The 11986-nt window shown below is 37.1% G+C and overlaps 1 pseudogene; it reads right to left on the bottom strand.

Annotated features, from left to right (window-relative positions):
• Positions 1–4538: 4538 nt before the first annotated feature.
• LOC149227844 (cycloartenol-C-24-methyltransferase pseudogene) lies at positions 4539–5355 on the bottom strand (annotated as a pseudogene).
• Positions 5356–11986: the final 6631 nt, after the last annotated feature.

The raw sequence follows: 11986 nt of genomic DNA, 5'->3' as shown, positions 1-11986 counted from the left end.
CCCTAATATGTTCATCCTTTCCCTGCTGCAAAGGTTTTCCCTATTATTGAAGAATCAAAAAAATTTTAAAAAATGAAAAGAGTGGATACCCTAAAAGAAAAATCAAAGGGTGAAAAAATAAATGGTCAAAAGAAAAAATGAAAGAAATGAACCCCAAACAAAAAGACCAGGAAAGTGTGCAAGTCCAAATGCCACTACTATTTCATGTTCTGTAAATAAAGTTTCATGTATAGGTTGTGGAACTCTTTGTCAAAACTGATGAATGGTCAAATACTTCAATCTTGGCCAGTTCAGGTTTGAATTTCATGTTTAGAACTAGAGAATAAAATCTGTCCAAACTATTTAAACTTGGCAGATAAGTAGATAGGTAGAGAAGCAAAGGAGCCCAACAGTTTAATCTGAGCCCTTGGAAGAAATAAGGGAAGACTTAGATAGGATTCCCATGAAAAGAAAAGAAAATTTGTAAGGGTTTTCTAGTATAAGTGCACCCAAAGAAAAAGAAGAAAAAATGTTAGGTACAATAGGCTGAGGTAGGCAGTTTTGGTGTTGCAGAAAGAAACTTGTGATAAGTTTTGTCTCTCATAATGATTAAATCTTACTTCTATCACAGGTACCATGGCAAATGTTTGGATACAGATCAAAGAAAGCATGACTAACTTCCCTTCAACACTTTTCCCCAATCACTTACTAATCTCCCCCCAAAGATATTAAGATCTGCTTAATATCCCTCTTAAATTACTCCATCTCATTTCATAAAAGGCCTAAATAGAACCACGTTTTTACTTAGGTACAAAGCCACATATCTTGTGTAAAACCATTTTCATTCCTTTACCCTAAGTTTCTTAACATTAGACATAGCGCTTGCTTCCAATCATATTCATATTAACCAATAACTTTATTATATAAATCCCTTGTATAAACTCTCATTTCCCATATATTGTTAATATACTAAAAACCCCTATATTCTAATATCCCGCCCCGGTTTAATTATAAACCATACCATTACGTAAATGGGGATTAAAGGTTTGCCCGAAACCTTTTAATAACCCTTCGTGTGCAAACTTCAGGATTAATTAACACCTGGTTAATTAATAACTAAACCACCCTACATCAATGAACGTCGTCCCGATATGATTTATTGATGTTTAATACATGGGCCCCCCGCGCCGTAACCTTCCGCCAGCTCTATTGACCGCCAGCTGTCAGATCTGGGCCCGCTCATCCAACAGCCCACGATCATATCACGACCCCCTCATTAGCCGCATGTTAAGTCCCGAGGAGTGTTGGGTGAAAATATTATCGTTTAATTCTGTTGTAGTATTTTCCCAACTATTTAATTTGTCAATCCGAGGTTCGTAGACTTACGAGACACATGCACTATATATGCAACACCGAAGTGGAACTAATCTAATCTAATCTAAATTACTGAAATCAAATTGATCTAGAAAAGCATTGAAACACTAACTAGGAAAGCAGGAAATTGGAAAAGCAATACAACATGTGAAGAATTCAATGACAAACAACATATGTGAGCTCACAATCCTTTCCATTATTCATTATTATCAAAATGAAGAGAGAGAACTCTCTTATATACATGAGGAAGATAACCATCTCATAATTACATATCCAATATTCTCTCAAGCACTCTCAACGAATTTCCCATTATTACAAGATATGATCCCTTTGAATCCTCCACAAATCTCTCAAGCATTTTCAACTACTTTCCCATTATTACAAAATATCATCCCTTTGAATCCTCCACAAATCTCTCACATATCTTGGATAAGATATGCTAACCAAATCCTCCATGATTTCTCCTTAGGAATAGGCTTGCATAATTATCGCCTTAATATGGTGGAGGAGATATGGATAAGATATGCCAACCAAATCGTCCATGACTTTCTCCTTAGGAATAGGCTTGCATAATTATCTCCTTAATATGGTGGAGGAGATATTTGAGAAGTCTCTTGGAATTAATTCTTCACATATTTCCTACACATCACAAAACTCACATATTCTTGAGATATATATAAAAATATGTATATTTTCTAATATTTAATCATAAATTCACTTGTAATACAAAAATGAATAAAATGGAAAATAAGAAGGTGAAACTCAAATGTATTTATGAAAATGATATGATAAAAGGTTAATGGGATGATGAAATGTAAGGAATAGTGAAGAAAAAGGTGGATGAAAATATCACATTTCTGAGTCCCAACATCCTCCCCAACTGAACTTGTTGCATGTCCTCATGAAACCATGCATGGGTCTCTTTAAGAACATTTGACATCTTGAACTTTGGCTTTACATGATGATGTCTTTTAATAATGAATGTTTCCAGGATATGTGAAAGACATGAGTAACAACTTACATTTTCTTATGGTTGGTTCTTGTGTGACAACTGTGAATACAAAGAATGTTGGTTCTTGTGTTAACAACATTCATTTCATTTTCTGTTCTATTTTCTTCAATAATAATGTAAACACTCACTGGAAATCATAATGTGCATAAGAAAGCCCTTTTGTGATATTAATGAAGCATGCCAATATTGCGTATGAAGCAAGGTGCAACAAAGTATCATTGGAAAATAAATGTTGGTGAATGGTAAATGAGAAAAAATGGAGTGATAGTGGTGAAGAAATGGAATCATGGTAGTGAATATGTAGTGAATATAGTTCTCTCCCCCCCCCCCGAACTGAATTGGTTGCATGTCCTCATGCAACTTGACATGGCTCATGAAAGGAAATGTAGTATGGTGAGGGAATTTTCCAAAATATTCAAGTTAGCATATAAGCAATTGCATGATTAAAGATTAGAAAACAACATACCTCTACTTACCCAAGAATGATGAACTATGCAATAGGAATGTAGCTCCTGCTGCTGCTAGATTAGGAAAATGTGATTGATATTGTTGTAACTGGATCCTGGGAAATGAAGGCATCTGAATGGATGATGCTAGATCATGGAAAATGTGACTAATGTTGTTGTAACTGGATCCTAGGAAATGAAGGAATCTGAACATCTGATGCTGGATCATGGAAAAGATAAACGCTAAAAGTGGAACTGTGGTACTCTCATCGATCATAACTCATGCTGCTGTAACTGCTGAGGGAGCCGTGAAAAAGTGTATAATCTTCACCTGCTACTAAAATTCTTGATACAATTCTAATCATTCGAAAGAATGTGTTGATGTCAAGCATGAAAAGAAATCATTTGATTACCGACCATTGATGCGTGTCGTTAACCAATGCGAGGCAACTCACCATTGATGTCAATGAGTGCCAAGGAACCCGAGTACATCTTGCAAAATGAAAATAGAGGGGTTGACGTCGAGCCACTTGCAAGATCTGACGATCAAAGGACATTGATGTATTACCATGATCGTCAGCGAGAGAACTTGCCATTAAGGCATGCAAGCCTCTAGGTACTCAAAAGGAACTCTAGTCTATTTCCCAGATAAGGTGCTGATGTCGATGGGGCAAGACTTGTTGAAAGGTGGGCCTTAAGGAATCCCACATTAGTCAATGTGAGTTTGTACAAAAGGATTTGGTAGGACTATAAATGGAAAGAACTCATGGACAAGCAGCGTGGATCAGCATGGTGAGGAAAACAAGGCAATGTAATCATGGAAAGGGAATGCGTTTTATTCAAAAGGAAAACTAGAAGGAAAAAATAAATTGAAAAGGATAAAGGAATGTATGTGATTCAGAAAAATAGGCGTGCATGAAGTTGTGAAAGATAAGGTAATGGAAGATGGCTGCAACATAGGGATAATTTAGGCGCTTGTAAGGAAAAAGTTGAGTAGTCATGACGCAAAAGGATCTTTGTGTAGTGGAAAGTGTCATGATATGTGCAGTGAAGAATTAGTTCCTTCAAGCGTCCAATGATGCATGTTTCATTGTGATTTCGAAAAATCACTTTTTCATTATATTGTATTCAATTCTTAGCACCATTCCTGCATAAAAATTGTCACCTTTGTGTGCCATATCCATCGATCATTCCTGTATGAAGTGACTCAAAAAAAAATTAGCTCATTTTCAGGAATTTATGAAATGTCCATTTTTTAAATTATGTTTCGAAGTTACACTAATCATGGATGAAAAGGGTGTCGCATCGTAATATTGAGCTTTCTGCATAAGCTTCTCTTTGACCTACATAACACCAATCTCATTTATCTTGTTAGTATATGCATCCTAACTTTTGCCCACAAGTTCACAAAAAAAAATCAACATACTTTTATTTCCCCCCAACTAGAAATATTGCATGTCCCCATGCAATGTACTCATTGATTGTGCAATACTTTTTCAAAATGTTTTTTTTTTGGTTTGTAGGAAAATTGATTTAAAACATTTGAAAAGGATTTTGTATTTGTTAGGGAACAAGTAGTTAGTTTATGAATGAATGAGGGCAATTTTTTTTTTTTATCAATAAATAACAAATTAAAAAACAAAAGTTTTTAATTTATTATTTATGTCGATTATTTATTTATTAAAAACAAAACTAATAATGAAAATAATAAAAGAAACCGACCCTAATTAAAAACGACCAAGGGCTGTGAGACGAAAACTACTCAGGGATAAACGATTTGGATCGTAACTGTTGATGAGACTGTAAGGTTCTCTTCAAAGAGCACCTCAAATCCGGGAGATTTAAGAGCTTCAATACATTGGTTTGTAGTACGAATGTCAGGAAGCCCATCTGCAAGTTCAATTTTTGCCTTAATCTTCTGGTGTTCTTCATTCTTTGGGTCAAAAGAGTCAGTCATGCACCATTCATATGCCGCAAACAGTTGGCCAGGTTTCAGTACTCTTTTTATCTCTTTGTAGCAGCCAACTACATCTGGTGCATGACAGGTAGCCTCAATTGCATAAACTGCATCAAAAGTATCGTTGGATAAAGGCATCTTTATGAAGTTTCCCTTGACAAAATCACAGCTTTTGTCTAGCGCACATTGCCTGTTAAGCTCTTTTCCTCTTGATATCTGATACGCATTATTATTCAATCCTGTGATCGAAGTCCGGCTGAACCTAGCAATTTCTCTCAATGGACCTCCAATCCCACATCCAACATCCAATACCTTCATTACAGGAAAAGCTGAAGAGCAAGAAAATGTTCATGGCGCTTTATACTTTCTCGGAGGGACTCCCCTTTCCATTCATACTCATAGAAACTAGTCACCAGATCATAATATTTATTCACCATGTCTGTGTAGTTAGATTTTCTCGAGTCTTCATCTCCACCATAGTACATGTGATATTTTTCGTACTCTGCAACAGTGGTCAGCATTTTTTCTTTCTCAATGCTGCCTCCCATTCTTGAGGCCAGATCCATCGCTCCTCCTCCTGTCGCCATTCCTGAAACAGAGCTTTAATAAGATATTCAGTGAATCTTTTTGAACCCACAAAAATCGTTAATGGCCTCACTGTTAGGATTTAGGGGTTATGGGATCATAGGGAGCAGAAAGAATCCCTCCATGCAGCGCTGGCTATCCGGCGGCAACTAAAGTGGTGAGTAATTCCCTGCAATCTACATTAACGGTAAAGGGAATCTGGACGCAAAATTATGTATCAAATCTGTGCATGTAGAGAAATCGGGAGTTAGTTGCTGAAATCTGCCTAAACTGCCGCCTCCATTCTTGGATTAATAACTGCAAAATCAAATTGTTATCTCCTCCTGTGGGCATTTTGTAATTATCGATGACAAAAATAGAAATTCGAGCATGGAGTTGATCGAGCAATTTAGCTGCAGTTTGGATAAAGCTGCAAAGAAAATCAACCCAAGAAAATCAGTGTTTATTTATTTATTTTAGCATTACCGGGCGTGCCAAGGTCGTCGGAATGGTGTTGGTGAATCTGCAGTCTCGGGCCTGCAATATGCAGTGCGTTTTTTTCTCCTCTCGGCGATGCGTTGAATTATTTTTTTATGTTTAATTTTTTATTTTTTGTTTTTGTGAGTGCGCTGGTTGGTTGTTTTATTTTTTTTTTATTTTTTATTTTTATTAAAAGTCTAAAAAATGAAATTAACCCTATCTTTACAAAAACAAAAATGGTTAGTTTTTTTTTTTTTTAATCAATGAAAAACTAAAGTTTAGAAAGAAACTAAACTTTCTCTTAATTTTTTTTTTTAACAAACGGACATAACGATTTGCATATTGAAAGATGTTTTTGATGAAGGATATTGCAAAACATGAATTTATTTATTCCTGAAATTAGTCTAAATCATCACTATTTTCTGATCCTCGCGATCGCACTAAGTGCGGAGGAGAGCATACTTATTCTAGGTAAAAGAAAAACTAAAAATGAAAGAAAAAACTCAAAATGAAAGCCTACCTACTCTATACTAATTAAAATTTACAAATAAGTTACGTGTAGTTAAACTTCCAATGAAGCCATTCACATAGCAGTAACAACAATATATTCAATAGCAATTTTTTAAATGATGGATGAAAATATTAGAGAGTAAATGAGTCTAGTTGTTGTAACTGCAGATCAACTAAAAAATAAAAATATGAATCTAATCCAGTACTTACCTGGAACCATTGTTCGATAAAGCTTTGATAGGCACAGTTTCTCTCACCTAGATCATGTTGTAACTCCTCTTCTTCTTCTCCGATATGTTGTTCTTCTTCCTCGAATTCCTGTTCGAATGATTGTTCGCCATCAGATACGCAGGATTCTTCAGATGTTGAATCTTCGTTTATTTCTTGGGGAGTAGTTGAACTTTCAATTCTTGTCAAGATCTCCTTTTCCAGGGAAGAGGAGATTCCGACTTCTGCAAGGATCTGAGTGAGTAGTTCCAAGCTGACACTCATTATAAAACCATGTTGAAAGAGATTCTAAAAATAAAGTGCTAATAATTGTCTGAGCTTTTAATCCTTTTACAAGGTTGTAGTTCACAAAAACTCTTCCAAATCAGCACATTAAAAATTGAATTAAAAACAAAAGGACCACAGAAATAATCTTGAATTCAATACTCAATTAAACCCTCTTACAAGGACTGCTCATTAATTGAGTAATTGAATTCTTCATTTACAACCATGAACCATGAATTCATCAGAAACTCTTCACAGTTGCGAAAATCAAACACAATTGCAGAAATTGAAATTCACACTTGCATGAAAAATCAAACTAAACTTCAATCCATCGTGCCTCCCCGGCAACGGCGCCAAAATGTTGGGTGAAAATATTATTGTTTAATTCTATTGTAGTATTTTCCCAACTATTTAATTTGTCAATCCGAGGTTCGTAGACTTACGAGACACATGCACTATATATGCAGGACTGAAGTGGAACTAATTTAATCTAATATAAATTACTGAAATCAAATAGATCTAGAAAAGCATTGAAACAATAACTAGGAAAGCAGGAAATTGGAAAAGCAATACAACATGTGAAGAATTGAATGACAAACAACATATGTGAGCTCACAATTCTTTCCATTATTCATTATTATCAAAATGAAGAGAGAGCACTCTCTTATATACATGAGGAAGATAACCATCTCATAATTACATATCCAATATTCTCTCAAGCACTCTCAACTAATTTCCCATTATTACAAGATATGATCCCTTTGAATCCTCCACAAATCTCTCAAGAATTTTCAACTACTTTCCCATTATTACAAAATATCATCCCTTTGAATCCTCCACAAATCTCTCACATATCTTAGATAAGATATGCTAACTAAATCCTCCATGATTTTCTCCTTTGGAATAGGCTTGCATAATTATCTCCTTAATATGATGGAGGAGATATGGATAAGATATGCCAACCAAATCCTCCATGATTTTCTCCTTAGGAATAGGCTTGCATAATTATCTCCTTAATATGGTGGAGGAGATATTTGAGAAGTCTCTTGGAATTAATTCTTCACATATTTCCTGCACATCACAAAACTCACATATTCTTGAGATATATATAAAAATATGTATATTTTCTAATATTTAATCGTAAATTCACTTGTAATACAAAAATGAATAAAATGGAAAATAAGAAGGTAAAACCCAAATGTATTTATGAAAATGATATGATAAAAGGTTAATGGGATGATGAAATGTAAGGAATAGTGAAGAAAAAGGTGGATGAAAATATGACATTTCTGAGTCCCAACATGGAACTGGCGGTATTGCGCCCATACCATGGACGCATGGCGCATTCCCGCCATGCTCGATGCCTCTCCACCCAAAACCACTCTGGCCCATAAGCGGTGTGGGGAAAATAGCTTACCGCCCTCTCGCTGGCCCTTAGCTGACGTCACGACCATCTCACCCTTTCGTACCCTCCGCTACACGACAAAGTGTCCTGTCCTGGTGATGTCATCTGCTCATTAAATGCCAAAATTACCCGCCAAACCCGAAATTTCGTTAAAAATGTTGAAATGTCATTTTCATTGCAAATTCTCTCTGTTCACACTCCCATGCAAAACAACGACCAGAGCTGTTGTACCAACTTTTCAACCGCCACCCGACCAAGAGACCTTCAGCAGCACGCTCTACCTTCCGTCTTTCAACCTACAGTTACTCAGTTTGCCTCCATAGTCCAGGTATTTATCATTTTACTAGAAACCCTGTAAATTCCTCTTTTCAACTAAAATTTCTACCTGTGAAACCAAACTCGAGTCAAGAGTAGTCTGTTTAGCACACAAAAACACTCCCAGACCCGTTGTTCAGTCCAATTCTCCACAAAAATTCTGAGTTCCAGTTTGAAAACACAAGAACCAAACATGTAAGCCTTCGTAGCTCTTAATGTCGCACCCATCAATGCACCTCATAAAGACTTGAACTTTCTACCCTTGGGCGACAAAGATTTCCAAATAAAAGACTTAACTGGTGACAGGAATCATCTGCAAAGCTTCTGCCAAATCAGAGACAGCCATCTAAGCAATTCTGCATTTTTGGAGTCTGGGAATCAAACCTTCCCATGTACTTTCTTCCCTCAATCCATGTCTTCCCAGACATCATTCACCAGTGCTGTGCCAATTATGACCCCGTTCATAAAGCTGTTATGTCTCCTTCCAACACTGTCCTTTTCTCCATAACTGCTGAATCCATCAATAAGATGTTATATTTTCATTCCCCTGAGCCTCTGGCTCCTCTTTCCATGGGATTTTTGCTTGAAAAAGCTTCTCAATTTCCCAACTCAGAGATAACTCACATTTCCCAGATGTTCATGATACCAACGCACCAACCAACATGCCCTCCTCCTTATTTGTGCACCTTTTTCACTGACACTAGAAAACTCATTCTTGACATGATATCCTTGATTTTGGGATTTAGATCCAGTGAATTTGTGGATGATATCACCCTGGTTCTATTATCTATCTTTACTCCAGGACAACCCCCTGTTGTCAAGTATGGCTATGCCACTTTCATTTCCAATAAAATCCATGCTCAGTTCATGAATTTGGAGAGGGAATGTGTCTTCAAATACACATCTTATATATACCATCTATTGTTATATTATCGACCAGACAGCTTTCCATTTCCCATCAGGAAATTAGGTTCAAAAGGAAATCGGAGGTTTGTTATATTTTGGAGCTCAATCTTCCATGACTGTGACTCCCCCTATACCTATAATGAATTCATAGACTTATTTGCGCACCCAGCCTCCAATCTGTTGATAGGAGCTCCCCCTCCTAGAATTTATGGTGATATGAAAAATATTTTGCAGCTTTCCAAAAACTACAGAATAGGTGACTGGTACCTCTACCAGAATCACACAGAAATTAGAATATATGGATGTCAACTTTTCCCCTTCAAGTTGCCTAGATATGTGCTCATGAGGTTATTTTCATTAGAATATTTTAGGCAACTCATCCATGCAGATTTATCCCACTTTTGTAATGTAAAGAAGAAGGCTCAACTGAGAATAAAAAGCCAGTTAGGCCCTTATGTTATCCATGATAGGGATGCATGGAAAGATGCTAAACATATCTTAGAAGACCACGTCAAGTTGAAGAAGAGTTTTGGGTGCGTTCCATATGATCCATGTCGTTTCATAAATGACAGAAGGGTAAGGTACAGGATGTCAGTGTACATACATCATAGGATCCCAAAAATTGAACAGTATGCAAATCAAGAAGGATGGGTAGAAGGGACCTTAGTTGAAGAAATTACTAAATAGGAAAAAATGGAAAAATCTATGAAAGATCTTGAAAAAACTCTTGACCTGGACTCTTTTGGACAGGTATCTTTCAAGCTACCTCAACAACTAGTAGTTGAAACATCTTCTGCTGGAACTTCTCAGCAGCCTATACAGAGAAGCATCACAGGCACCTCAAAGGGCAAAGAAGTGGAGACTATAGAGCAGCCAATAATGACCAATCAGCCAAGGGGGTCTAGAGAGTAGGAACAAGTGCAAATTCCTCCAGCCCAATTTAAGGCAGCTGAAATCCCAGCTCTACAAACTTGTCTAAATCAGGAGAAAGGCAAGAAGAGAGTCAGAGAAGATGCCACACCTATTAGTGGACCAGCAGAGTAACCGGGTGCAAAGAGGTAGAGATTGGATCCTCTGTTAGAAGAGGAAATCACTGAAAAAACAATAGACAGCCTAAGAGGTGAGAGGGTAATCAGCCAACAGACTTCCCCAGTAGTAGATACATCAACTAGCTCACACAGGCAAGAGCTAGAAAGGCAGCATAGTGTTGAGGTGTCATCTACTAGGCCACAAGGCAAACAACCCTCTGACATCAAACGGACCTTCACAGAGATAAAGGCCAGGAATGATCCCGTGAGAATTGAAATTTATAATCAATACTTAAAAATGGCCCCCTCAACCTAGCAAAGATTGATGTCTACATATGACATCAAAGAAGGCAAAATGATCATGAGTTATTTTAAGCCGAAGGTGCAGCAACCCCGGTCTGCAGCAAATTATATCAGAACAAACTTAGAGGTCCTAGCTAAAGATATTCACCCCTTGGACCAGATTGAGCTCCACAAGTAGACTGTAGAAATGGTGTATTCTACACTCGCTGACAAAGCAATGCTAGCCCACCAGTTGCAGAGTTCCTTAGACAACACAACTGCTCAGTTAGATTGGGAAAAAGCTTCTTCTGTGGCCAAGGATAATAGAATCAAATCATTAGAAGAGATCATTATGGATCTGGGACATGACCCCAAAGATGCCAAGGGCATAAAGGCACTAATCAAGAAAAAGGAAGAGGACATTGCTGCCCTGAGGAAACAGTTGAAGCTACCTCCTTCAAGACACCCTCATACTGCAGAAATAATAGAGCAAAAATCAAAGAAATACATGATGGACCTGCTTACGAAACTCAATGAAAGACCGACTGATACTGAGCAGGCACTTGAAAGAGCATTAAAAGAGAAGTAGGGAGAGTCGACCTCCTAGCCTCCTGAGATAATTCCTACAGTTACAAGTGCAGTCCGCTCAACAACTAGAGCAGCATTGGCCCCAAGTGTCCCAGCAGTTATAGCAACAGTAATCACAGGTACAACATCAACAGGAGCAGCACCAGGCAGTAGTACAGGAATGAGCACAGAAGAATTGATAAAAGCCATGGAAGAATTGAAACTCCAAGTATCAGAGCTGAAGCAAGTAAAAGAGAAATTGGCAAAAGTAGAACAGAGTTATGATAAGTCCAAAATTAATGTGGCAAAGAAAACAAGAGAGGTTAAATCATTTCAGAACAAAGTCATATCATTAGAAAAAGATCTCAGTATGGACAAGCCTCTAGTAGAAATCAAAGGAATCCTTTGGACCAACATCACTCAATCCCTAAGTGAGGTTTGTCCATCTATCTAGACAATTTATGAGCAAATTGACTTGGTGAATGCAACACATGGAAAAATTCAAAAAGCAAGAGCTTTATTAGGAAAAATGCTTGATCAAGCCAACAAGCTCATTCATTTTTTGAATTATAGAAACAGAGAACAGCTGGAACAGCTCAGTATCCAAGACAGGATAGGCACCATTTTGGACATCAAAAGAGTTCTAACCAAGAAAACTCTAATGCAGAA

This window comes from Pinus tabuliformis, chromosome J, assembly GCF_031772625.1.
Source record: "Pinus tabuliformis cultivar Carrire ecotype Pingquan chromosome J, CPIR1, whole genome shotgun sequence".
In the NCBI taxonomy this organism is placed as follows: Eukaryota; Viridiplantae; Streptophyta; class Pinopsida; order Pinales; family Pinaceae; genus Pinus; species Pinus tabuliformis.
The sequence above is the reverse complement of the archived record's forward strand: the minus strand, read 5'-3'. Positions and strand labels throughout refer to the sequence as shown.